Genomic DNA, 27,927 nt, shown 5'->3' on the forward strand with positions numbered 1-27,927 from the left:
TGGCCTTTGGTATCGTGAAGTTCAGCGCTCTATCAACCACCTTTAACCTTGCGCCTTCTTATTTTTGAAGGTCTGGAGCAACCCTATTGGTGCAGGTCATCAGTTTAACCCCATTGTGCCATCCAGCTGTTTCGAAGGATGGTAGCGGTTCACTTGGTTCATTATGCTTCATTTTGATTATGATACTAATCAGGTCCCCTTCTACGGATCTCCAGCTTTCAGTTGACACCAGCCCGTTGGGGTTGTTGCAGTCTAGTAGTGCCACAGTCAAGACCTGCTTTGCAACTTCGTTCATCTTCTTCTCGGTGAAAACCGGAGTTTCATCGTTAGCTCCCTTTAGTATCACCGAATAAGCTGGAGTCTGGTCGTTACCTCCATTTAGCTTAATAGCATTTACGTCTTTATTTCTTATTTCCTCTTCCTGTACTACAGCTTTTAGGGTACATGGCTTTCTAGAACTTACCTCTTCTCTCCGCTTTGCAGAATTTGAGGTTTGGTTCCTGTCATTCCGGCTAGTTTGTTTCCTGGTTCCGGGACTGAGGCGTTTGCCCTCCCTCTCCTGCCTCTTAAACGCAGGATTGGCAGGATCAGCCGATCGCTGCCGCTTGCCTCTCGGGGTCCTTCCTCTTCGATGCGGTTGCAAAACTGAGGATTTCTGGGAACAAAGTTTTTGTCAGTGAACTGTCTTCGACATTGTTTCACTGTCTCTCTGGCCCATGCCAAGCGATCTCTCTCGTCGTTTGTTGGATTGACGTTAGTTCTTTGTCCGGGCTGGTAGACTGCTCCTCTATCGAGGGCACTGACTACATACTATCATCGCTATTCGCGTCCGAATCATCGTCCTAGCGATTTCTTCCTCCCGTGCTTGCGACGCCATAGCTTTTTACTTCTCATCCTTACTTACTTTAGAAGTTTTTGAGTTCATCCACCTGCCAACAAGGCAGTCTCAGCGGTCTAATGTTAAAAGTGGGGATAAAACCCGTTCGCCACAACAGCGCCCCTTGCTGTGGTAAGACCATCATTACTTTCCGAAGCGGTCCGGTATAGGGAAGGCTCCGTTCAAATACAGCCGAAAATATCGCCTGGCAGCAATTCATCCAATAGGGACCGGTTGGAAAGTATGTCAATTTTACCATGTCTAATATTATAAAAAGCGATAAATATTTCAATGAGTTTTAAGAGAAGAGGATCCATTTTTTGTCAACCCATAATTGGTGAAATAGAAATAAATTTATAATGAGTTTGTTTTAATTCAGTAAAGAAAATAACAATTTTATTTATCAAACTTTCAATGAATATAAACAAATTTTTTTTATTAAATTACAGTAATAACATTTCTTTGTAAATAATACATAAAAATATCGCCATTTCGACTGCGGAGTGGAATTTCACCCTATCTCAGCCACCGTTTGGAAAACGCCCAATTTAAAATATTTTGACGTGAGCTGGGGCATTGAAACAAAAAATTGTGGAATGGAGCTTTCAGCGGAGATAGGCCGATGTTCCACTCAGCAGTCATATATGCATGTAATACTCCCATATTGCTACAACAATATGTGCGCAGTGAGTTTTTAATTTACGAAGCATTTCATTGTAGCAGCTTAAGTTTTACAATTAAGAACTATAATTTAGGTACATTTCCTCGTGGAAACGAAAAACGAAAACATTTTAACAAAAATATGTCAGCACTCTGATGTTTGGGAGTGTACTTTCTCTGCACTATTAATTTAGAAGTATTACATACATTTATGACGGCGTTTCATGTATAACAACATTTATGAGGAATTAAAATTTTAAATTATAAGTTTCTTTTACATACTTATGTGCTTCACTTCCATCAGATAAATCTGTATAAAATATTGAACCACCAAATGATCCCGCAACAGCACAAAGAGTTCCCTCCACAACGCCCGGTGTTCCAGGACCTGCCAAGCTGCGTTTTTCAGTACAAATCATTGTTTTTTTAAAACTTTTCTTTTGCCCATCGAAAAAACGTTCACAATGGCTCCTCTCTATTATTTTATCAACAGAACAAATGATACTAGGATCAAATCCAATAACATTCATTTCATTTCCCGGTGTTAATGTAGTACTGCAAAGTTTTATTGGATGTATTCCAACACGTGGCTTATACTTTTCCACAGTAATTAATCCTATATCCATATCCTTATAACAATGATCGCGTTCACTCCAATATTGATAATCTAAACTAACCGCTTGGCGACATCTCCCGCCCCTTATATATCTGTCAGCTTCAACATACATCAATTTAGCTTGATTTCCCCTCACGCATTCTGAATCTGTAATTACTAAATCCCATTTGATCAATGAGCCAAGGCAAATATACATTAATCGTTCATATATTGCCAAGATATATGGTTCAGCGGTAGGTTCCGCATTCGTGAAGGTTAAAATACAAATAAGCACCACCAACAGGGGCACGAGATAATTTCGAAAAATCGTTTTAATTTAAATTAAATAGATTTGTTGAGCTGAAAGGTTGCGGTTATTGAATAAAACTTCCTTTTGGTTTGTTTTATATTCCTATATTTTAATTTAAGACTTTGTCAAACGCTTGTTAAATATTAAGTAAATCAAGATACGTTTTGTGAGCGCTATTTATACATTAGTGGATTATGTGAATAAAAAATAAGTAGAAACTTCTAGAATTCAGGAAATGGGCACAACGTAAATATTTTGGTTTATTTGGCTTTTTCAACAGAAAATTTCCATGTGACTTGTTTATATTTGCACAGTTTAATTGTGTCTTGAATTGCGAAAGGCTAAGTGATATCTCTCAACAGATTGTCGTTTGTTTATATATTTGCACAGTTAATTTGTGCTATTGAAATTCTCAATTCTATGTGTTATTGTAATATTTGACTAAATGAAAATCGGTCCGCTTATGTGTAGCGCAAAATAGTAATTGCCTTATTAGAGAAATGCCTTTCTTTTTATACAAAATTATCACTATTACACTAACACTAATACACTAAAGGTATCTACATTGCTAACATTTACATTCTGAGTTAATAATTAGTTCGACCTAATTTTAGACATTTGTGACTGTATAAATATTTTGGCAAGCGCATTGACAAATTGTCATTGACGCTCGGTCACGCTATTAACGAATTGGTCAATGCGCCAGTTAAATGTAACCGGATATAGGTCTTGCTGTCGGCATTTGTATGGGATGTTGAACTCCCACTGTGTTGGGGTAACCATAATGTATTTTGTTGTTGTTTTTGTTGTAGCAATGCTCGCCCCACCTAATAGCCGCGACCGATCACAAATTGTCATCAATATGCTCTAACGAGAGTCCAAGGAAACTTGCCGCTTCAACAGGGGTGTACCATAAGGAAAGGGGTGTTATAGGCGTTGGTTCCACATTACAATTAAAGAGATGGTTGGTGTCATGTGGGGACACATTGCAAGCGGGGCATACATTTTGTATGTCGGGGTTGATTCCGGATAGGTAAGAGTTTAACCTGTTACAGTATCCAGAACGAAGTTGAGCAAGAGTGACACGCGTTTCCCTGGGGAGTAAGCGTTCCTCTTCTGCGAGTTCTGGATATTTTTCTTCAAGTACTGGATTCACCGGGCAATTCCCGACATAAAGGTCCGACGCCTGTCTATGGAGTTCACCAAGGACCTGCTTGTGTTTTTCCGCTTCATACGGCTGGGTTCTCAGGTGCCGTATTTCCTCAAAATGCTCACGGAGATGACTCCTTAGGCCCCTAGGCGGTGCTGGTTCGTCAATCAGATGTCTGTTGGGATGCCCAGGTTTCTGGGTATTCAACAGAAACTGTTTGGTCAGCATCTCATTTCTCTCCCTGATGGGGAGTATTCTCGCCTCATTATGCAGATGGTGTTCTGGGGACATAAGAAGACAGCCCGTGGCGATTCTGAGAGCAGTATTTTGGCGGGCCTGTAGTTTCTTCCAGTGGGTGGGTTTTAGGCTTGGCGACCATATGGGTGACGCGTAGCACGTAATCGGCTGGCTAATTGCTTTGTATGTGGTCAAGAGCGTTTCTTTATCTTTTCCCCAGGTACTGCCAGCAAGGGATTTGAGGATTTTATTACGGCTCTGAATTCTTGGAACAATTGCGGTTGCGTGCGCACCAAAATGTAGATCCTGATCAAACGTCACACCCAAGATTTTGGGGTGTAGGACAGTCGGTAGCGTAGTGCCATCAACGTGGATGTTCAATATGGTCGACATTTGGGGCGTCCATGTTGTAAATAAGGTCGCGGAAGATTTAGTCGGTGACAATGCCAGGTTTCGCGAGGCGAAAAAACTGGAGAGATCAGGGAGATAGCCGTTTATTTTATTGCACAGCTCATCGATCTCTGGGCCTGGGCCTGTGGCCATTATTGTGCAGTCATCGGCGTAGGAAACGATTGTGACTCCTTCCGGTGGTGAAGGTAGCTTAGATATGTAGAAATTAAACAAAAGCGGGGATAGGACACCACCCTGTGGCACCCCTTGTTTAATTCTCCTTTGTTTTGATGTTTCGTTTCTGAATTGCACCGATGCCTGCCGACCACCCAGATAATTTGCGGTCCACCTTTTAAGACATGGGGGAAGGGTAGACCCTTCCAGGTCTTGCAGTAACGAGCCATGGTTGACCGTATCAAAAGCTTTTGATAGGTCTAACGCTACGAGTACTGTTCTATGGTGGGGATATTGATTCAAACCGCAATTTATCTGGGTGCTAATGACATTTAGCGCGGAGGTAGTGCTATGGAGTTTTCTGAAGCCATGCTGATGAGGGGCTAGCTGCAAATGTGCTTGGAAATAAGGGAGCAAAATGGCTTCAAGCGTCTTTGCTACTGGCGATAGGAGAGATATCGGACGATATGACTCACCTACGTTAGCTGGTTTCCCAGGCTTTAGTAGCGGGACCACCTTGGCCATTTTCCATTTCTCGGGTATGACAAAGGTGGAAAGAGACAGGTTGAAGACATGCGCTAAATATTTTAAACCCTCTTTCCCTAGGTTTTTAAGCATCGGCATGGCTATGCCGTCTGGGCCCACTGCTTTGGATGGTTTAGCGCGACCAATGGCGTCCTCATCCTCTCTAGCGGTGATGGTAATTGGTGACGCGCTGAGTTTGTGTTTATGTGCGTGTCTATTGGCTCTCCGTCTATCTTTGTCGACCGTAGGATGCATTATATATTGTCGGCAGAAAGCGCTCGCGCATTTTTTCGCATCCGACAGCACCTTATCGCCAAAGGCGATGGAAACTTTGTCTTTGTGCTTAGTCGGATTCGATAGGGACTTTACGGTGGACCAAAGTTTACCTACACCGGTAGAGAGGTTACAACCTCTTAGGTTCTCTTCCCATTTCGCCCGCTTGTGTTTGTCAACAAGCAATCTGATGCGTTGGTTTATATCCCTTATTTGGGGGTCGCCTGGATCAAGCTGTCTTATAAGGTCGCGTTCCCTCGCTAAGCTCGCGGCCTCCGCCGGGAAGTGGCGCCGGATTTCGGGAATTCTCCCGGCGGGAATGAAATATGCCGAGGCGGATTCAATGACTGTTTAGGCCACAGGCCTAAATATATCTCTCCCCCCCTCGTAACATAATTTTCTTCGTTTACTACCACCCACATATGCTTGTGATTACTAATACACACAGGCATGTGTGAGTGGTAGTACGCATGTATCTTAAATTTTTACCGCTGTGAGCCCGCGGTATAGCAACTTTGTTGCCGGGAAACCCAACGAAGGAGCTGTATCTCGGGTTCATCGGCTCATGTCGCAAAGAGGCTCGTCCTCTTTTGATCCAGCAGCCAGCAAAGGAACACGTAATCGCCCGTTCACGTAAGTTGTCAAATTCATAAAATAATTTCCGAAAATATCTTTAACATTTTCATTTTCACAACATCTGTTAATAAATTTCCTTAACACTTGTTGTATTTATACATATTGAATAAAAAACACTGTGAATTCCCTTGTATTAATACGAAACCCTTTTTGGTTTTTTTTATTTTCTTCCTTTTTTTCGCCTTAACCTAATCTTTAACAAATACGTGGGTGCGCGCCGTTGCCACCACGCATTTGTTCATGGTCCTTACCGCGCCGGTAAAGAGAACCAGTCACACAATTACAGTCCACTCAACTCTCTAGGCATTAAAGCAAGGAAGCATACCAAACTCGTGAGAATACACAGGAAAAACCAAAAATTTCAACAACAAATATCAGCAATTGTCCATGGTGATACAATTTTCTTGGTGATACCAGCGATTTTATATTCGAAACAACAACAAATGATACATTTTTGGTGGTACCTTTTGGAAACATCCAACAACAATATTTAAATCACATTCGATTATCCGGATCAACACTTTGATGAAAGGTACGTGGTTTAAAAATATTCCGTGCTAGGTAGGGTTTTCTTTTAATTTCACTTTTACTAAAATTTCAAAATAAAATTAAAAATTACAAGTGGCTCTTTATATTAAACAGTACAAGTGATTTTTTTTTTTTTTCCGTGAAGTGAGAAGTTTTACTTTGTGCAAAATAGAAAAAGGCGCTTAACGCAGTTATTTAAAGTTTGTGCAACACGCCTTGTGACTATCCGGAACAATCCCCACCAGCGGTAAGATTTTCCGGACACAGCTCGAGGTAGCACAACACTGCTCTAAAAGGTTAACATAACCTCAATTTTGCGTCACTTTTCTATTTTGACCTCTGCAGGATTTATCTGAAAAAATTCATTTAATCCACTGCCCAAAAATTCGAGTTGTTAAGGTTACTTATTCAGAAACCTGTAAATTTATTTAGGCGCACATTTAATCAAATAAAATTTTTTCTCACATACAAATCACTTGCACTTATTTACACTGGCAATACGTTTGCAATTTAGTTTGGTGCTATAGTACAAAGTGCACTTAGTTACATACACATATATTGTTGTTGTTGTTTGGGTGGCCAAAAGGCTTATTTCCTGTTCAATTTTTTAAAAATTGAATTATTTTTATTTTTCACTTGCGGCAATACACAAATCAGTTTTTGACTGATCTAATTTTTTGTGATACAAAAGATCACAGCCCTTGATAAATTACCAAAAAGTCCATAACGAACGTTCATACATTTCTTTATTTTTTCACTAACACCACTTTCTTCACTAGCCATTACTTATTGGCTTACACAAGTCATTGGCACATCTGCATTAGAGCATTCTTTGAATAATTACGTGGGTGCGCGCCGTTGCCACCACGAAAATTGCACATTCTTTAAATTAATTCCTAGCTTTCTCGCAAGCTTCGAGGCCACTTCCTCGAGAGATCTCTCTCAAACACAGTCCTTCGTTTCAGTTCATTTTCACTCAATACTCTCTGCAAAGGCAATTAATCAATTAATATTTCAATAAATTTTCATATAATGGATACCTATACACGCCAAGCAGATGCAGTGACGGAGTATGAAAATGACTTCAACGACATGTCACCTTCACAACACAGTAAACACTTCCTAATATACCAAAGGGATGAGTTAAAAACTCTGTGGGAATCTACGAAGGTGACATGCGAAAAGCTCTTAGGTTCATCAGAGCTTGATTCAAAGGACTTATCGGCTATCAAGAAGAAGCATAAGATGTGCTATTTCAGCTTCCTAAAGTGTCAGGCGGCAATAGCTGAGCTTTTGGAAAATTTTGAAAAGAAATATAAGAAAGTAGATGTCTCAGATAATATGGAATATCATGTGCGCCTGCCAGCATGTGATACGGATATTTTCAAAGGTGACTATATTTCATGGCCGTCTTTTAGGGACATGTTCACTGCCATATATATTAATAATAGTAAACTCCATGCAGTGCAAAAACTATACTATTTAAGGCAAAAAACTCAAGGGGAGGCCAAAGAGATAGTGGAACGGTGTTCCTTAACAACAGACGGTTTCGATACAGCGTGGAAAAATTTATGTGACCGATACGAAAACAAACGTATCTTGGTCAATGCCCAATTAAAAATTCTTTTCAGTTTAAAAGCAGTTGAGAGCGAATGCGGTAGCTCCAATAAAAAACTGCAACGTGAAATAAACAATTGTATCTCAGCGCTTCAATGTCACAAGATTGACATATCAAACTGGGATGCAATTCTAACATATTTGTGCTCCACAAAACTGCCAGAAACCACACTGGCTCTATGGGAACAAACCATAGAAAATAAAACAGAAATTTCAAAATGGGCAGATATGGATAAATTCTTATCCAGCAGATTCCAAACGTTGGAAACTGTGGTAGATATAAGAGGGGATACGGTTTCAAAACCCACTAAGCCACATGCTTCTCGTTCCTCGGCAGATACATCGTCGAAACGATTAGGGTCCTACCAGGCAAGTGCAACAACAGCCAAACCTACGTGTAAGATGTGCAAAAGTCCTGCACATCGAATTTCAAAGTGTGAAAAGTTCTTACGTTTAACACCCAATTAACGGTTTGAACAAATTAAGAGCAGCCGTGGGTGTATAAACTGCCTTTCTGCTGGCCATTCGGTGACAAGGTGCACCAGCCAAATGAACTGTGCCACATGTCATTTAAGACATCATACGCTGCTTCATATTTCGAATCAGCCAAAACCAACAAATACTTCCGACACTATCGGATCATCTACCTCACGGGAAGCTCAAATACGACGCAATGCTGAAAGAGAAAACGCTCCGATTAATAATGTGAACTCATGTTTCGCAAACACAAATAAAGGGGTATTACTAGGGACAGCTCAGGTCAAGATTCATTTTAATGGTGTTGACTATTCGGCGAGAGCCCTAATAGACTCGGGATCTGAATGTTCATCCATTACCGAGAAATTAAAGCGCAGAATTAATCTACCATCCAAACACCTGCATGCCCAAGTTTCGGGCATCAATAATACAATGTCTGCACAAGTAAAAGAAGCGTGCAACATACAACTGCGGTCACCAACCGACCCATTAATCGAGATCAATACGATCATGCTGGTTTTACCACAACTGACAGGGAATCTTCCAACTTGCCGAATAAATGCAATGACTAGGCAAGCATTCCCTGACTTAGTACTGGCTGACAAACGATTCTTTGTCAATGAGCCAGTCGATCTAATTCTGGGCGGAGACATATACCCCCAAATTATGTTAGGCGGCATTAGGAAAGATGTGCTAAACACATTAATAGCACAGGAAACGGTGTTCGGCTGGATTTTGACAGGCCGGACAGATGCGGTTGATACAAATAAAACCCTAGTTTCATATTTTAACGAGGTCACGTTAGACAAACAACTGGCGGCTTTCTGGGAGATAGAGGAAATTCCAAAGAAGAGGAGCATCAATAACGATGACACTTACTGCGAGGAGCTATACAAATCCACAACAGTTCGGAACAACGATGGCAAATACGTAGTCTCGTTACCCTTTAGGAAAGAGTTTAACTTAGGCCCCTCATTAAGAAGTGCGTGCTCTCAATTCTATCGCAACGAGACACGACTTGCGAAAAACCCAGTCCTTCAAACGGAATACAATAGAGTTGTATCCGAATATGAAACTTTAGGGCACATGAAACAAATAGGCAATATTTCGCCAGACTCAAATGACTGTTACTTCCTACCTCACCATGCTGTTGTAAAGGAGGGAAGTACAACGACAAAAGTCAGAGTCGTATTTAATCCATCTTGTCCTACCACTAATGGCAAAAGTCTTAACGATGCCTTATATCCAGGTCCGATTCTTCAATCCGACCTGACAATCCTTATACTACGTTGGCGGCTGTTCAAATACGTATTTAACAGCGACATAGAGAAAATGTATCGCCAAATATGGGTCAATGAAGACCAAACAAAATATCAGCGAATCATATTTCGCAAATGCCCCAAAAACCCAATTAACATTTATGAATTGAAAACGGTAACCTTTGGGGTTAATTGTGCTCCGTATCTTGCGATTCGAACGCTGCACCAACTAGCTGATGACGTGGAGACATCGCATCCAATGGCAGCAGATATACTGCGAAATTGCCTGTACGTTGATGACGTACTCGCCGGTGGACACAACATCGAAATTGCAATCAAGGCAAGGGCCGAAATATCATCGGCATTGCAATCGGCAGGTTTCCCATTGCGAAAATGGACGTCCAACTGCAAGAAAATTTTACAGGGTATACCGAAGCAACACCTATTAAGCGAGGATTTTCTTGAGTTTGAAGACACCAGCATGGTAAAAGCACTCGGTATCAGGTGGAACGCCCATTTCGACTACTTCTACTTCACAGCGAAACCCTTTGACAATAACCATGCCATAACAAAAAGGTCAATACTTTCTGCGATCGCAAAACTTTTCGACCCTCTTGGCTGGCTGGCACCAGTCGTAATTGTAGCCAAAATAATAATGCAAAATATTTGGTTGGAAGGGACAGGCTGGGATGAAGATGTGTCTGAAACTACTCTACATCGGTGGCAATTATTCATGACTGACTACGAAAAGATCAACGATATACGCATACCGCGGTGGGTTCACTACACATTGAAGGACAATGTCGAAATACATGGATTCAGCGATGCCTCGGAAAAGGCATATGCCGCCACTGTTTTCCTGAGGGTACAAACAAAGGATCAAGTCTTAACCAACCTGTTGATGGCCAAAACGAGAGTAGCCCCGGTCAAAACCATTCATTGCCACGACTGGAACTCTGCGGCGCAGTCCTACTTGCAGAAATTATAGAGTCGGCCATAGAAAATATGCAACTTTCAAACATTAAAGTAACCCTTTGGACAGATTCGACTATAGTACTGGCATGGATCCGAAAACCACCATGTTCGTGGTCAACGTTCGTGGCACATCGAATAACTAAAATCATCGATAAAGTAGGAGACAAAGTATGGCGGCACGTAGACTCCGCGTCAAATCCTGCAGATTTGGCGAGCAGAGGCCTCTACGCTTCGGACCTAATCAACAATTCTTTGTGGTGGCAGGGACCTTCTTGGTTACAAGAAGACAACGAAAATTGGCCAACACAAGAAGAAGATTACAATACGAATATGGAGGAAAAGAGGGTGAAAGTTCATACAACTTTGGTGAAAAATAACTTTGATATTCTAGATAGGTTTTCCGATTTACCAAGGGCTTTGCGGGTTATATCCTATATTCTTCGGTTTTTCCAGAATACGCACCCAAAAACTAAAGCCTCCTTCAAAAGGGATTCTCATTCGATCGCTCCTGACGAAATAGAAAAAACAACGCGAAGATTGATAACAATATGCCAGAGGCAACATTATCAAGAAGAGTACGCAAACTTGAAGTCAGGAAATCTAATAAATGGGAAGAGTGAGATTTTACCCCTGAACCCATATATAGATGAAGAAGGCATCATTCGAACTGGGGGGCGGACTGGGGCATCGAAAGACATGTCCTATAATGAAAGTCATCCCATTATTCTTCCTTATACTTGCAGGTTATCCAGACTTATAGTCCAATCCTCTCATGAGACCACTCTGCATGGAGGGAACCAGCTGATGCTACGTCATATCCGCACTCAGTACTGGATCCCACGCGTTAAAGTCATGATAAGTACGGTTATCCACAACTGTAAAGTCTGCACTATTTACAGGAAGCGGACGCAAACGCAACTTATGGGGATCCTTCCGAAAGAGCGCACCACCTTTACTAGGGCCTTCACTAACACTGGGGTAGGGACCATTCGATATAAAATCCTACCGAGGGAGGGGATGTCGAATTTCGAAAGGATACGTTTGCCTGTTTGTCTGCTTTTCGACGAAAGCCATCCATCTAGAAGCGACAAACGATCTTAGTACCGGGTCCTTCCTAGCTGCCTTCGCCAGATTCGTATCCAGACGAGGCTGTCCGAAAAACGTTTACTCCGACAATGGTACTAACTTTGTCGGTGCTTCTCGATCTTTACGATCCGAGTTTAAAGCATTTCTGCGTGAAGCAAGGGACGGAACGTTGACTAAATATAGCCATCACATTATAGAATGGCATTTTATACCGCCAAGCGCTCCTGGGAGGTTTGTGGGAAGCGGGGGTAAAAAGTTTTCAGACCCACTTTAAAAAGATCGCGTCCGATCGTAAATATACTCTCGAAGAGTTTACAAACCTCTTATGTCGAATTGAGGCATGCCTCAACTCGAGACCTCTAAGTCCCTCATCCAACGACCCTTCCGACCTGGAGCCGCTTACTCCAGGCCATTTTCTCGTAGGTGGGCATCTTTTAGCTCCACCTGAACTCGACTGTAGTGAAAACCCTGCCTCCATTGTAAACCGATGGCAAAAGATGAAAGCCCTTCATCAGACCTTTTGCAAAAGATGGAAATCGGAATATCTCACCGAGATCCAGAAAAGGTATAAATGGAAACATCCACAATCTAACTTAAAACCCGGGGACCTAGTCGTCATCAAGGAGGATAACCTACAACCGAGCGAGTGGAAAATGGGGAGAGTCGTCAACACACATCCAGGTTCCGATAACCGTGTACGCGCTGTTGACGTCAATACAATTAAGGGACAAATTAGCAGACCAATCGCGAAACTGGTACTACTTCCGCCCTACGACAACCAAAATGAACTTTAATAGTCCACATTCCTCCATCCCAAATAACCCAGCTCTCGTTCACCCCGAACGAGGCCAACAAACCAATAACCCAGCTCTCGTTCCCCAGAACGAGGCCAACAGAACCCTAACTCAGATATACTGTCTGCCACATAATACCTTTTCCAACGATTGCGTGGGTGCGCCGCTGCCACCGCGCAATTGTTCAAAAATAGTTTAATATCGCAAGGTGTTTACGCGACGTAGGCTGCCAATCGTCCCATCTCCCTTTTGTACATACGTATATCCATGAATTTATATCTATTCCGTATCTTGTACTGTATTTTATTATGGAATTGCATTATAGTGAATTACCCGCATAATCCATGAATTGTATTTACCCTTTAAATTCCCTATTGGGAACACTAATGGACGTGTGGCAGCCTCCACCGCGAAAATCCACCAAATTTAATTCGCCGCAAATGCAGGATGGCGATCTGGCATGATCGACATCTGTCAGAAAGCAACCACCTTTTGTCATGTAAATTATTATTATTATAAAAACCTAGCAAATTTATTGTTCTTTTTTTGGGCTCTACAAGTAACTTTTCAGTTTCATTATTATTATAACGTTGTGCAAATTCAACGATTACTTTCACTAAACTTTGCATAAACTAAGAGTGGTTTTATTAAAGTTTGCATGAGCTAGTATTGCGTCAATAAATTTCTTATAAGCGACGAGCTTGTTGTACAGAAAAGTGGTTGTGCATAATCAAAAGGTTGTATACTTTGTAATTAATTCTCTCGTGAGAATCCTGCCACTAATTTGTGCATAACTATCAATTGTATGATAAAAGTTATTTTGTGAAATAAACGAAATCAAGTTAATCAATATTCTCGTTATTGCCTTATTTGCAACCTGAGTTTGCATCGCTCCACTATAAATTTATCAACGCGTGAAAACGGGGATTGAGGTTTGGCTGCCGCAATTAAAATAGATTGTGTAGATATCTCCAGTTATTGGTGAGTTCGAAAATAATTGCACATTAGCTGACAAACGTCCTCATTGTTCGTCGGAGTGCAAACAACATCCGGAAATTGAAATCGGGATAATTAAAAGCTGAGGACCCTGGTCTGACAGCTAAAGTCTGAGGTTTCAATGTTATTACGGCAAGGAGGAAGCAATTGATTGGACGCCCACACTCCTCCACAAGAGATCAACGCAGAACCAGTTGTCGGCGAGCCCGCCATCACCGCCACCTTATCACCATCGCCGCATTCACAGCAGGAGTACCTGGAACACAGGTGAGTCGCATCTTCCATCCCAGTGTAACTAATGGTCCTTCGTCGCCATTGACGAAACCAGCCTCTCAACAATATAAAAAACACGTACATACATTACGTATATCCCCCGACTAAATTTTGGTGGCTCCCGCCAAATCCAAAGTTCTCCCGCCAGAATTATAATTTCCCGCCAAAAATACATTTATATATATATATATATACAGTATCACCCCCATATACACCTGTACGTAAAAGCGGTGCATTAAAAAATTTCGAGGCAAATCCCACACACACTTGCACAAAGTTAGCTCATTGCCCTTTAATACTTGAGTCCCTTGCGGTATAAATTAAATACATATCTCCACATTTACATTGTCGACGATACCCAGCAAAAAATTCGGCCACTTTCACATAGTCTGAAATACCCAGTAGCAAATTCTGCAGGTCATCCCAACTGGTCTCAGACTACTCCCAATTAATCTAACTGGTCCTAACCTACCCACTCTTGACCGATAGGAAAGCTTCTGCCTTTGGTATTCCCTCATAAATAAACACCAGGCAGTCCCAAAAAATTCCCAAAATAGCTAAAGTAAAACTAAGCAAGTCCCTCTTCAGAATGGCTACCGTGGTCGAAAATAAATTTATATCCGAAACGGATCTCTTTTCGGATTACTCCGCTCGGTTCGGCACAACCGAGATCCAAGATAACACCGAAGCATCCCTAAAAATAAAAGATAAAAATATAGATGTGTTCTGGGAAAGGCTACAGAGCGCATATGACGCTGTCGTAGAATCTGATGACAACGATCTTCCCGTCGACTTTAAGGCCTCAGCCTTCAATAAATACCGCGACTGCCTTATAGCATATGAAGACACAAAGGCAAGAATAGGCGATCAACTCCAGCTAAGGTTACTAAGCAATCCCGTCCCCGCTACAACTACCACTCCCCCAGAAAATTCCGGGATGCACCTCAAAGTACCCGCCTGTGACACCGAAGTCTTTTACGGGAGTTATGATCAATGGCCGTCCTTCCGTGACATGTTCACGGCGGTCTATATCAACCACCCCAAACTCTCGAGCGCCCAAAAACTGTACCACCTCAGGTACAAAACCCAAGGGAAAGCCGGCCAGATAGTAAAGCAATTTCCACTAAGTGATGACAACTTTGCTCTGGCTTGGGAAGCTCTTAAATCCCGTTATGAAAATAAAAGAGTCCTGGTCGACAACCAAATAAAAGCCCTCATGACCCTCAAGCCCATTCCGACTGAAAACAGCGAAGACATCCAGCGATTACAATCCTCCGTTAATAACTGTCTCCAGATATTAGCAACCCAACAAGTCTCGACAGACAGTTGGGACCCCATATTAATATATCTGGTAACCTCAAAACTGCCGGAAAATACAGTTGCGCTTTGGGAGCAATCTTTAAGCTCCAGAAGAGACCTACCGAACTGGTCCCAAATGGTCCAGTTTTTGACTACTCGCTACGAGATAGTGGAAAGGGTGGATCAATGGCGACCAGCCAAATCCCGATATAACCCACCCTCCACTAATTTCTCAAAGCCTCCCACAAGTCAAAACAATCCCCAGTTCAGGCAGGCTCAAACCCCTAACCAAAGCCGCAACCCCCCGCAGAACAACAACTACTCTCAAACTCGCACAAATGCTCATGTGGCCGAGCATCAAAAAGTATACGCCTGCAGAAAGTGCAAGCAGAACTCCCACAAGCTACAAAGCTGCTTGCATTATAAAAAGCTGGCAATCCCCGAACGGAAAAAATTCGTGAGAGAAAGCAATCTCTGCGAAAACTGCCTGTCACAAACCCACCTCGTAAAAGATTGCACAAGCACAGGAACGTGTCTATACTGCCAAGGTCGCCACAACTCCATCCTCCACGATACCGGAATATCACACCAAACCAATGGCCCTCGAAGAACGGCAGCCCAAGTAGCAACTACTCAGGACGTTACCAACCCAGATCCCAACGAGGAAGTTCCCACCACCTCAAACGCTGCCCGCATTCAATCTTTGTATGCGGAAAATGATAGCAAGATCATTCTCCCCACAGCGATAGTGTCCATAGAACACCGAGGGGACTGCTTCAGGCTCAGAGCCTTAGTGGATCAAGGGTCAGAGCGTAGCTTCATCTCGTCGAAAGCTCAAATCAAGCTAGGCCTCCCATATACCCACTCCCTATTTGAAATATCGGGAATGGGAGGCGGAGTAGTACAAACCTCCAACAAGCTATGCTCACTGACCCTAATCTCAAATGACCACAAGGTAAAAATAAAGGCCCAGGCAATCGTGCTACCTCGGCTCACTAGGCAACTCCCAACACTCACGCTAAATAACGACCAAATGCGCAAATGGTCCCATCTCAAGCTAGCAGACCAGAACACTCACAACCCCTCCCAAATTGATCTGGTATTAGGCAGTGATCTTATCCCACAAATAATGCTAAATGGCATAGAAAAGATCTCGCCCACACTGCTAGCACAAAACACGATATTTGGCTGGATAATAAGTGGCCAAACCCCCGAAAAGGTCGGATCACACTCCTCTCAAGCGTGGGAAGTGACGAATGTCCAGCTGAATGAACAGCTAAGGCAATTCTGGGAAATCGAAGAAATACCTAGAGTGCGAGCGGAAACCCCAGAAGATAAAATGTGCGAAGACTTTTATCAAAGCACAACCACTCGCATGGATGACGGTCGATATATGGTTCGGCTCCCCTTTAAACCAACATTCCCGAACGATATCGACCCAGGTCAGTCCCGTACTGCAGCCCTACGACAGTTCCACGGCATGGAACGTTCCCTCCCAAAAAAGGGCGATCTCAAGCAGCAGTACGACCAGGTACTCGAAGAATATCTGTCCCTAGGCCACATGGAAGAATGCAGTCCCAACGAAATAGAATCCCTGGGTAAATACTGCTCATTCTATCTCCCTCACCATGCAGTCGTAAGGCCAGATAAAAAGACAACAAAAGTCAGAGTTGTGTTCAACGCCTACAAAAAGTCGGGTTCCGGTCACTCCCTCAACGATGTTTTATGTACCGGACCAACCCTTCAACCCGATCTCCGACTTATGTTGCTGAAATGGCGAACATATAAATATGTGTTTAATGGCGACGTCGAGAAAATGTACCGCCAAATTCTCTTGCACCCCGATGACCGAGACTACCAACGGATAATATTCCGAACCCCCGAACACAGTCCAATAAAGGACTACAAGCTAAAAACGGTCACCTTCGGGGTTAACTGCGCGCCTTTCCTGGCTATTCGCACTCTACACGAGCTGGCGAAAGACATAGCCGATTCCCATCCACGCGCAGCCCCGATACTAAAATCCGAGACGTATGTTGACGATATTTTATCTGGCAGTCATGATCTTCAATCAGCCGAGCAATCCCTAACAGAGACCATAGACGCTCTCAATTCAGCCGGCTTTCCCCTAAAAAAGATCACGGCAAACCATCCCAAAATCCTCCAAAAAATAGCGAAAACTGATCTGCTGGAAACAAACTTTCTCGAGTTCGAAAAGACTAGCACCGCCAAGACCCTGGGCATTCAGTGGAACGCCCTAACGGATACATTCTCGTATACCGTCGACTCAAATCCGGCATCCACGGCAGCCACGAAGCGGCAAATCCTCTCCTCCATTGCGAAACTTTTCGATCCCGCAGGGTGGCTAACGCCAATTATGATCCAAGCAAAAGTCTTGATGCAAGAGCTATGGCTAGACGGGACTGACTGGGATGAGCCAGTGAAATCCCTCCGTCTCATCAAGTGGGCGCAGTTCGCCGACAATCTCCCAACGATCTCGGATATTCAAATACCACGCTGGATAAACTACCACCCCGATAAACCAGTTGAGCTCCATGGCTTCTGCGACGCTTCGGAAAAGGCTTATTGCGCGACACTTTACGTAAGAACCACCGTAGGAACTCAAGTATTCTCTCACCTTTTAGTCTCTAAAGGGAAAGTGGCCCCCCTAAAAACCGTAAGTTTGCCACGACTAGAGTTATGCGGCGCGGTCTTATTAGCCAAGTTAGTCGCAGTTGTCCAACCCCATCTCGGCCTCAATCAGCGAAAGTTAACCCTGTGGTCTGACTCCGAAATCGTTTTAGCCTGGCTTGAGAAACCACCTCATTCCTGGAAAACCTATGTCTCCAATCGAACTGCGCAGATCATCGACCTCATCGGCAATGCCACTTGGCGACATGTACGCAGCAAGGATAATCCCGCAGATATGGGCACCAGAGGATGCACCCCCCTCGAGCTAGCTAGCTCATCGCTATGGTGGAATGGCCCAGAGTGGCTTTCCCCACCCCCCGAGGACTGGCCAACACCAACGGCCAGGAATATTGTACCCCCCGAACTTCGCCGAGTCGACTGCATGCAGCGGAAGAGTCGGAAGACTTCTTGGAACGGTTCTCCTCCTATCCCCGCGCCCTACGCGTAACAGCGTACATGTTGAAGTTTGTAACTCGGCTGAGAAATGCTGTAGGAGGCAATCGTACCCCTAACGATCCCGCCCTCTCTTACGCCGACGTCATGCGCGCGAAAAACCGTCTGCTAAGCTTGACTCAGTCGAGATTCTTCGCTTCCGAAAGAGCCTCCCTCGAAAATTCAAAACCAATCGGAAAGCGAAGTCCCCTACTGGCACTTGACCCCTTCCTGGATACAAATGGGATTCTCCGTGCCAACGGAAGATTAGTAAACGCCGACATGACCTACAATGAGTGTCATCCTATCATTCTCCCCGAAAAGGCTAGATTTACTACCCTTTATATAAGGTTTCTACACGAGAGCTTCCTCCATGCGGACCTCCGCTTCCTGCAACAAGCTATGAGGCAGGAATTCTATACCCTCCGACTCAAACCTCAGCTGAAAAAATGTATATTCCAATGTAAAGTCTGCACCATTCATAAGCGGCAAACGCAATCCCAAATAATGGCAGCTTTACCCCCCCAACGATGCACTTTCGCGCCCCCCTTCACTACTACTGGCGTAGACTTCGCCGGCCCGTTTCAAATCAAAGCGTCGATGCTCCGATCTCCAACCCTCGTAAAAGGTTACGTGGCCGTGTTCGTTTGCTTCACTACCAAGGCGATCCACCTGGAATTGTGTTCGGATCTCACTAGTAAGGCTTTTCTCGCTGCCTTCGCCCGGTTTGTAGGGCGTCGTGGGTACCCGAAGCAAATGATGAGCGACAACGGCACAACATTCATTGGTGCTAAGCGAGCTACCGAAGTAGAGTTCGTCACCTTCCTTAACGAAGTCTCGACAGATATTGTCCAAAAGTATGCGCCACAAGGCATCGATTGGAAATTTATACCCCCCGGCGCACCCCACATGGGCGGATTATGGGAATCTGCCGTCAAAAGCTTTAAAACCCATTTTAAAAAGGTTGCCGGAACACACAGCTTCACCTTTGAGGAATTCTCAACCCTATTAATTCGTATCGAGGCCGTTCTCAATTCTCGCCCTATCTCCCCGCTTTCCCAGGATCCAGCGGATCTCACCGCCCTCACACCCGGCCACTTTCTCCGAGGCGCACCCCTTCTCGCCATCCCCGAGCCGAACTATGAACACCTCTCTATGATCAACCGGTGGGACCGGTTGAAAGTTTTACATCACCAATTCAGCAAACGCTGGAAGAATGACTATCTCATGGAGTTACATAAGCGTTATCGATGGCAAACCGCTCAACCTCCCCCTAAAATCGGCGAGCTAGTCGTCATTAAGGAAGACAACCTACCCCCTACCGAATGGCGCCTAGGACGCGTGGAAGACACCCATATAGGAAGAGACGGCCATATCCGAGTCGTCGACGTACGCACGCAAAATGGTGTGCTCACCAGGCCTATCACAAAATTGTGTTTCCTGCCACCAGCGGAATTCGACTCAGAACCCCACGGTTCCCTACCATCTCCCCAACCAACTACAGTCCACTAAGATTACCTATCGATACCATCTCAGAGCATAACTTAATCATCCCGTATCTCTCACAGGCAGTCCCTAACCTGGCGTTTCCTCTCAGACATACCACTAATACGCATTCATATTCTCTTTCACAGATGGATCGTCAGCGCCCTCCGGTTCCCGCACCACGCCGCTCGCTTGAATCGCGAGTCGTAGTGCCCACAGCCCCGCCACGACACACCAATACCGCGATGGCCGACTACCGGAAATGCCGATTGTGTATGCGGCATCACGCCCTCTTGAGGTGCCCTGCCTTCTTGGCCATGCAACCGCAACAACGCGCACTAATCGCTAGGGCACATCAATATTGCACCAACTGCTTGGCGCTGTCCCATCGCACCGACGAGTGCACCTCCACCGAACGCTGCCGGGTCTGCGGGCATCCCCATCATACCCTATTACACCGGGAAACCGGAGGTCGCCACCCGTCATATGCCGTTTCACCACAGCAGGAGGCTCGTCCGACATCACGCCGCCCGGAGCTGCACCGTCGCATTTCCGCAGCTCATCGTCGACATCGCCAGCCACCAGCCACCCATCGTTCTTCGAATGCATGTCAACCTCAACGGCCATCAAATGTCGAAAATCGCACTATACGATGCACCGCCACCGGATTGCGCACGTCAACTTACAAACATAAAGTTGGAAAAATATTAATTCAAGAAGCAGTTCGGGCTCTGACCGAGCTGCAGCACACGTTAGGCGCTTAGTACGCCTAGGCGGGCCAGGATGTTTACGCGGCGTAGGCTGCCAACCGTCCCATCTCCCTTTTGTACATACGTATATCCATGAATTTATATCTATTCCGTATCTTGTACTGTATTTTATTATGGAATTGCATTATAGTGAATTACCCGCATAATCCATGAATTGTATTTACCCTTTAAATTCCCTATTGGGAACACTAATGGACGTGTGGCAGCCTCCACCGCGAAAATCCACCAAATTTAATTCGCCGCAAATGCAGGATGGCGACCTGGCATGATCGACATCTGTCAGAAAGCAACCACCTTTTGTCATGTAAATTATTATTATTATAAAAACCTAGCAAATTTATTGTTCTTTTTTTGGGCTCTACAAGTAACTTTTCAGTTTCATTATTATTATAACGTTGTGCAAATTCAACGATTACTTTCACTAAACTTTGCATAAACTAAGAGTGGTTTTATTAAAGTTTGCATGAGCTAGTATTGCGTCAATATATTTCTTATAAGCGACGAGCTTGTTGTACAGAAAAGTGGTTGTGCATAATCAAAAGGTTGTATACTTTGTAATTAATTCTCTCGTGAGAATCCTGCCACTAATTTGTGCATAACTATCAATTGTATGATAAAAGTTATTTTGTGAAATAAACGAAATCAAGTTAATCAATATTCTCGTTATTGCCTTATTCGCAACCTGAGTTTGCATCGCTCCACTATAAATTTATCAACGCGTGAAAACGGGGATTGAGGTTTGGCTGCCGCAATTAAAATAGATTGTGTAGATATCTCCAGTTATTGGTGAGTTCGAAAATAATTGCACATTAGCTGACAAACGTCCTCATTGTTCGTCGGAGTGCAAACAACATCCGGAAATTGAAATCGGGATAATTAAAAGCTGAGGACCCTGGTCTGACAGCTAAAGTCTGAGGTTTCAATGTTATTACGGCAAGGAGGAAGCAATTGATTGGACGCCCACACTCCTCCACAAGAGATCAACGCAGAACCAGTTGTCGGCGAACCCGCCATCACCGCCACCTTATCACCATCGCCGCATTCACAGCAGGAGTACCTGGAACACAGGTGAGTCGCATCTTCCATCCCAGTGTAACTACAAGGAATACCGAAGAAATTTATTCATAAAAAAAAAAAAAAAAGAAATTTATTCATACCATTTCATTATATAAGGACACGGAAAGTGAATTTCAATCGTTTGTAAGGAACATTTGACTGCTCTTCACAGTCTGTTTCAGATCATATTCGTGAACATATTTCCACCGTTTTGGTTAAAATTTATGAAGGATTTTCGGATACGATTATCATATGTTTCTTCACATCTCATACAAAATCAGGTCAGATTCAGAAAGCTGAATGAAAAATTGTTGAAAATTGTTGCCCACCCAAAGTAACCACATCTGGTTCGAATATGATTCCATAATATGCTTGGCAAACAATATTCCGTTTGCCATTGCATAAGTAATTTTAAATTGTTCCAAATTGATGGTCGGATTTTACTGTCCATGTAACAACTGACAATCAAAAATTTATTTTTTGCCGCATTTGCAACAAGGGATAATAGGCTTTGCTTGATTAGGTACAATATCTACATATGAGTAGTTGCATGCAGTTTATTTGATTGCCCTAATGGTTAAGGAGGAAACGGCTGCTATCCATTTTAACCATTTTTGTAAAAGCGTAATAATTTTTAGGGGGTGCTGACAGAGGTTCGCTTAATGAAGCGAGTGGCTTTGTACCTTTCATTTCAAAAAAATACCCAATTATGGGTGAATACAGCGCATGCGGTTTCCTTTATTTACAGGAGAAACTAATATCCGAAGTCAATATCCTTTTTTCTGGTGTGAGGGTTTTCAACATTGTGAATACATACAAGTGGCGAATGTTTGATAAAAACGTTCACAACAGTAAACAGCCTCGATCACCTCGTCAATCGCTGTTCGAGTACTTAAATCATTTGCTCAATAGACCTTTTCAACCATTTTGTAGACAACTGGTATATTGCATTAGTTGCATATTTTAACATGTTTGCATAATTATTCAATTAACTTGATTTTTGTAAAAATGAATGTTAATATTTAGTCTGATTTTCTGTATACACATTTAAAAGAAATGCTGAGTTAAAACATAAATGTTCAATTTATGGCACTTCAATTTATGGCAATGGAGGGATAGGAAGATTTTTCACTTGTATGTATTCCCAATGGTTTTCAATTTTTTGTTACATATACATACATTAATAAAACACTTACGATCTAATACCGAAATGGGCACCGCGCGTCAAAAGTTCGCCGGCACGGACATGGAAATTTGATGCCATACAGGGGTCCATTGACAAAGTACCTTTAACAAAATTTAATTGTAAAACATCACTGGAAATGTTTGGTATATATCAATTTTCATATGTATACCGTTATCTGTTCCCTTTATGTTACGGTGTCCATCGATGCCATCAACTAATGTTGTATCCTTGTCGTCGATTGAAATTAAGTTGCCAAAACGTGGTGAATCTTTGAAATTTGCAGTCATATAAGGGTATGTAAGAATGAAGGCGGCCATTAGACAAATAACAACCTGTAAAAAGGTAACATATTTCTGAGTAGTACGATTCAAAGCCAAAAAAAACATGAACCTAGTAATGCTAATGTGCCAGCTGCAAGTGTACTACCCAGCTTAATGTGACGCCATGTGGAATAAGATATGTGTAAACTCCATGCCAATTACTGCGAGCTGCTAGATGTACCAGAAAACCCGGTATTAACAAATATAATGCAGTACGACAGTTTAAACAAAATTCAAAACCATTGGCTACGACAAAGGAACAAAAGGTTGGAACCTTTAAGTCTAAGAAACGCCAACCTGTAGCAACAACATCATCCATTTTATATGGATATTTTGCAAGTACATTTACAGCAAATGAAACCAGTACAATCCAATCGGGAAAGCTGCCTGCTGATGAATACATGAATGCAAAAAAGAGAAACAAATACAAATATGCATGAAACAATGGTTAACTCAGAGGGAGGTCACCAACCGTTTGGTATTAACGGCGATACTATTAAACTGTCAAGGAAAACGCCAAAGAAATATAAATATGGTTTAAGATTATTTTTCAAAAAGAGGTTTTCTAAATATCAGCTGCGACATTATGATCACCGTAACTTAGAAATAGGCCAGACCATATACGAAAATCTATGAATTCGTGCTTGGGGTTGAGCATTTTACATGTCGAACAAATCATAATACCAAGACAAATGCAATAAAAGCCTATTGGCGGAAATATGGTCAGATTTTCACTTGATGCTAGCTAATAATGAACAAAAAGTAACAATACTCGTATTACTAAAAAATAAAATGCACAGATGTATGTATGTACTCATATATACTACATATATGCATCTAATAGCTAAGCGGTGTGTACTTTTTATATTTTCCAACCGATACATTTTACTGGATACCAGTTGCAGCAAATACTTGCTCACCATTTTTGAATACCTCATCGGTATTGGGACTTGCATCGATTTGTTTAACTTGTCCTAATTGTTCAAGTGTTTAATTATTGGCATTGAATCATTATTATATGTTTGTATACGTTTTTTCAAGCTCTCCAAATTATCATCACTACGGCCACAACCACTTTGACCACGAGCCAAGCAACGTTCTATACATATGTCTTCACTACAGTTAAAAAATAAGACAAATTTCAAATCTACTTTGTCACCCACTTGTTGCTTCCAACCATCGAGCTTATCTTGATTGCGTGGAAAACCATCGATAAGGAACCGTTGCTTGCCTAAATTTTTCATTGCTTTTTCAAGCAGTGAGCATGTCACTGCGACAGGCACAATTTTACCATTACGTATATATTCGTCACTTAAACTACCATATTCAGATACTCCGCGTACACGCTCCTCATGAAGTAAATCACCAGCAGATAAATGTACAAATTGATAGCGTTCCACAATTTTGGAGCATTGTGTACCTTTCCCAGCACCGGGGCCACACAATACAAATATAATTTGAGGTTTCGACATTAAACGTCTGGAAGAGGCGGTTGTCGTATTTTACCGGTTAACTTCATAGGAACAAGCCATCTCTCATGAATGGTTAACAAAAGCGCAGACTAGTTCGCAGGCATGGCAATTCACATGGCAGCTAATGGAACTAGGCAAAAGCCAAGAAGTGCAATTTTTGGAGCTGTTACTTTACACTCAAAACTTATGAAATATTGGCACGAAGAACCTATGGAAAGTCACGAGGAACTAAAGCAAAAGATTTTAGAAAAGAATTATTCAATTTGATGGTGGTCCAATGTTAGTGCTCAATCGTCTGTGCATTGCTCTCAGTACTTTCATTGTTCATATGCTTGGCGAATGGTCTTCTGCTAGTGAGGATGTGATAAATACATTTCAAAATCAGCAAATACCAAATGTTACAAAAGAAATGCCATTATGGATAATGCTTGAGGTATTACAGGCCATACCAGAAGAGATGCAAGCAATTTTTACTTCAGTTAAGCGAGCTACCTTACGTGCAGAAGTCCACTGGTAACAACAGAAGTCGCAAAACGAACGCCATTAGTATTGGAAACGACTGAAACTTATTCAAATATGCAATTAGAACGTGAATGGGATAGTGAATATCTTAGCAATATGATAAGAGCCGTCAAATGTGTTGGTACTTGGGTGGAAAACATTGGATTTTCTCTCGAGAATTGTCAAAATATTACAGCTCTATTGCTAAAAATTACTAATAAATGTTATTGGTCATGTGGTCAAGATCCCGACGGTGATGGTTGTATGTCTGCCGATGAAAATGAGTTAGCAGAGACATGCCTCAAGACAGTACTTAATATCATTATCCTACCGGATTCTCATGTATATCCAAAATCCGCTTTTATACTTATAAATTTGGTTTTGGATTCCTTATGCGGCATAACAAAAATGGAATGACCACTTGATAACGTATACCTGAAAATAAAAGAGAAAGAAAAATTAATTAATGAAAAAAGACTACAACTTCTAGCCTCCATACTCACCACCGCGTATTTTAAATCAATGATTTTTTTTTTTCATTCAGGAAATGAAAAAAAAAAAATTGTAACAAATGTCAAATGTCTACACTTTTCTTTTGACAGTCAATGCACGGCAACACCGACATTAGGCCTCATGCGCAATCATCGCGCACACTACACGCCACGTACCACAGGCCGCACTACACGTCATGCACTACACGCCGCACTACACGTCACGCATTACATGCCGCACGACATATCGAGCACAACACTCCACACATGTCGCGTATTACATATCTCGACCAATCATTCATTTGGTCGAGATTTAAAATACTTAATTCCACGAATCTCAACATTATCGACAGTACACGTCAAAAATAATGTTGAATGGTGGAAGTGCAACTCTGTAATACCTTTTCAGCCAGGTTTGGAACCGTTCCGTGTGGTGGCAGGCCACTTGTTGTGAAAACAAAGTTCACCACAAATCAAAAATAAATCTTTAGGACTACTTCGGCGACATCTACCGACATAAAATAAATTATAAAATCCCCACAAAAATTTGGTCACATAACCTAATCACGCCCATGCAAATGTGACTAGGAATATAACCTATGACCGTAAAATGACCAGTCAAATGACGTGGAATGACTAAAGCACCAGCCACATCGCATGGATGCGTGCTAAAGCCGTTTTTTCTTCGTTTCCCTGCGCGCATAAGTATTTAATTATGGTCCTTTTTATTTAAATTAAATTTTTATTTCAATAAAATGTTTTTTTTTGGATAATATGTTAGAGATAATTTTTTTTTGGTTACGCCACCCAAACAACATTCCGCCAACCTCAATTTGGGCATGATCAATGATATCAATATTCTTTCAGATCATGACCCGCTACCAAACTTTACTGGCCAAGTCAGAGGGAGGCGCAACGCGTTTCGACGTCGCTTGCCAGCTCTGCGGCAGGGACCATAGTCTCCGAATCTGTCCCGAATATCGGAAAAAATCTCCAGAAGAGAGGTTGCGGGCAGTGCTTCTATATAAGTACTGTCCGAACTGTCTGTCACCCTTCCACCGGGTAAACAAGTGTAGCAGCAAGTATCGCTGCAAGAGGTGCCAAGAGAAGCACCACACCACGCTTCATTTAGATGAGCGTCGGCCGGTATGCGACGAGACAGCCACAAATGGCGACGACAATACGTCCGACGACGCGTTGTCAATCAACCTGTCGGGACCGGCTAAATCCTGGGCTCAGCAGGTGGAGGAGGAAGAAATGGAGGAGGAGAGAGCAAAGGCGGAGGAAGAAAGAAGTAAAACGGAGACAACAAGACCATCAACGGCCAACCATGGGATGCGCAGTTTCCGGCCGCTGTTACAGCATGAAAGAAGCGCGGCGAAAGCAAACAAACGTCGAAACGAACGAGACAACTGGCGGCACCGCGACATTGGACTACAAGGAGGCCCGACCAAGTCGTCCAAACGCGGCAGACAGCAGCGGCGGGATAAATCAACGCCATACCATTCTGACGCCCAAAATATGCAAGCACTATCGCGTGGTACACCGGAAGGCTTCCGAACCGGCCGGCTGCTCCCAGCCACTCCAGCGCCCATAATGCGGTCTTTCGTGCCCATTGCGCCGACGGCCATCGTACGCGTCGAATCGCGTGGGCACCTACACTTGGTACGTGCGATCATTGATCCCTGCGCCGCCAGCACCATAGTCGATGCAGAGCTGGTACGCGATTTGCAGTTAGAGCGTCAAGGACCAGGGCAATGCACACTTATTCTGCACGGCAAGTTCGGGTCAACGACTCATGTCACTACCCAAGCCGCCGTGGTCAACGGCCACTATCGGTTGAGTCCGCCATCCAATGTGGATCCAAAGGTTGCCGTTCCATTCGAATTTATGCGGCTTGCAGATCCGCAGTTCTACCGCTCATCGCCAGTTCGTCTTACACTCGGCGCTGATCTATACGCCGAACTGATGGTGAGCGGAACGCCAGCAACAACAGTTGGCGGTCTCCTGACCCAACCAACCGTATTCGGGCTGGTAGTCTCAGGAGCCTGCCAAAAATAGGAGTTGTTTCATAAAAATAAGTAATTACAGCACGGGATTTAATATTATTAATAACATCTTTTCTTTTTCCACAGGAGAGCGAAACGTGAGGTCAACCATCTGGCGTGCAGTGCTTGCAGTCCGCATCTGCACTGCCTTCTTTCATTAGCGCCTTACTGGACGTGCAATCACGTGGCATCCCTTTTTTTTTAATGTTTTCTTTGTTGCTTACGGCAAGGGGGCCGGTATGTTTAGGCCACAGGCCTAAATATATCTCCCCCCCCCCCCCCCCCTCGTAACATAATTTTCTTCGTTTACTACCACCCACATATGCTTGTGATTACTAATACAC

General features: G+C 43.1%; 1 pseudogene; it reads right to left on the reverse strand.

Annotated features, from left to right (window-relative positions):
• Nucleotides 1-23,060: 23,060 nt before the first annotated feature.
• LOC137235664 (UMP-CMP kinase pseudogene) lies at nucleotides 23,061-24,543 on the reverse strand (annotated as a pseudogene).
• Nucleotides 24,544-27,927: the final 3,384 nt, after the last annotated feature.

This window comes from Eurosta solidaginis, unplaced genomic scaffold (assembly GCF_040869045.1).
Source record: "Eurosta solidaginis isolate ZX-2024a unplaced genomic scaffold, ASM4086904v1 ctg00001046.1, whole genome shotgun sequence".
Lineage (NCBI taxonomy): Eukaryota > Metazoa > Arthropoda > Insecta > Diptera > Tephritidae > Eurosta > Eurosta solidaginis.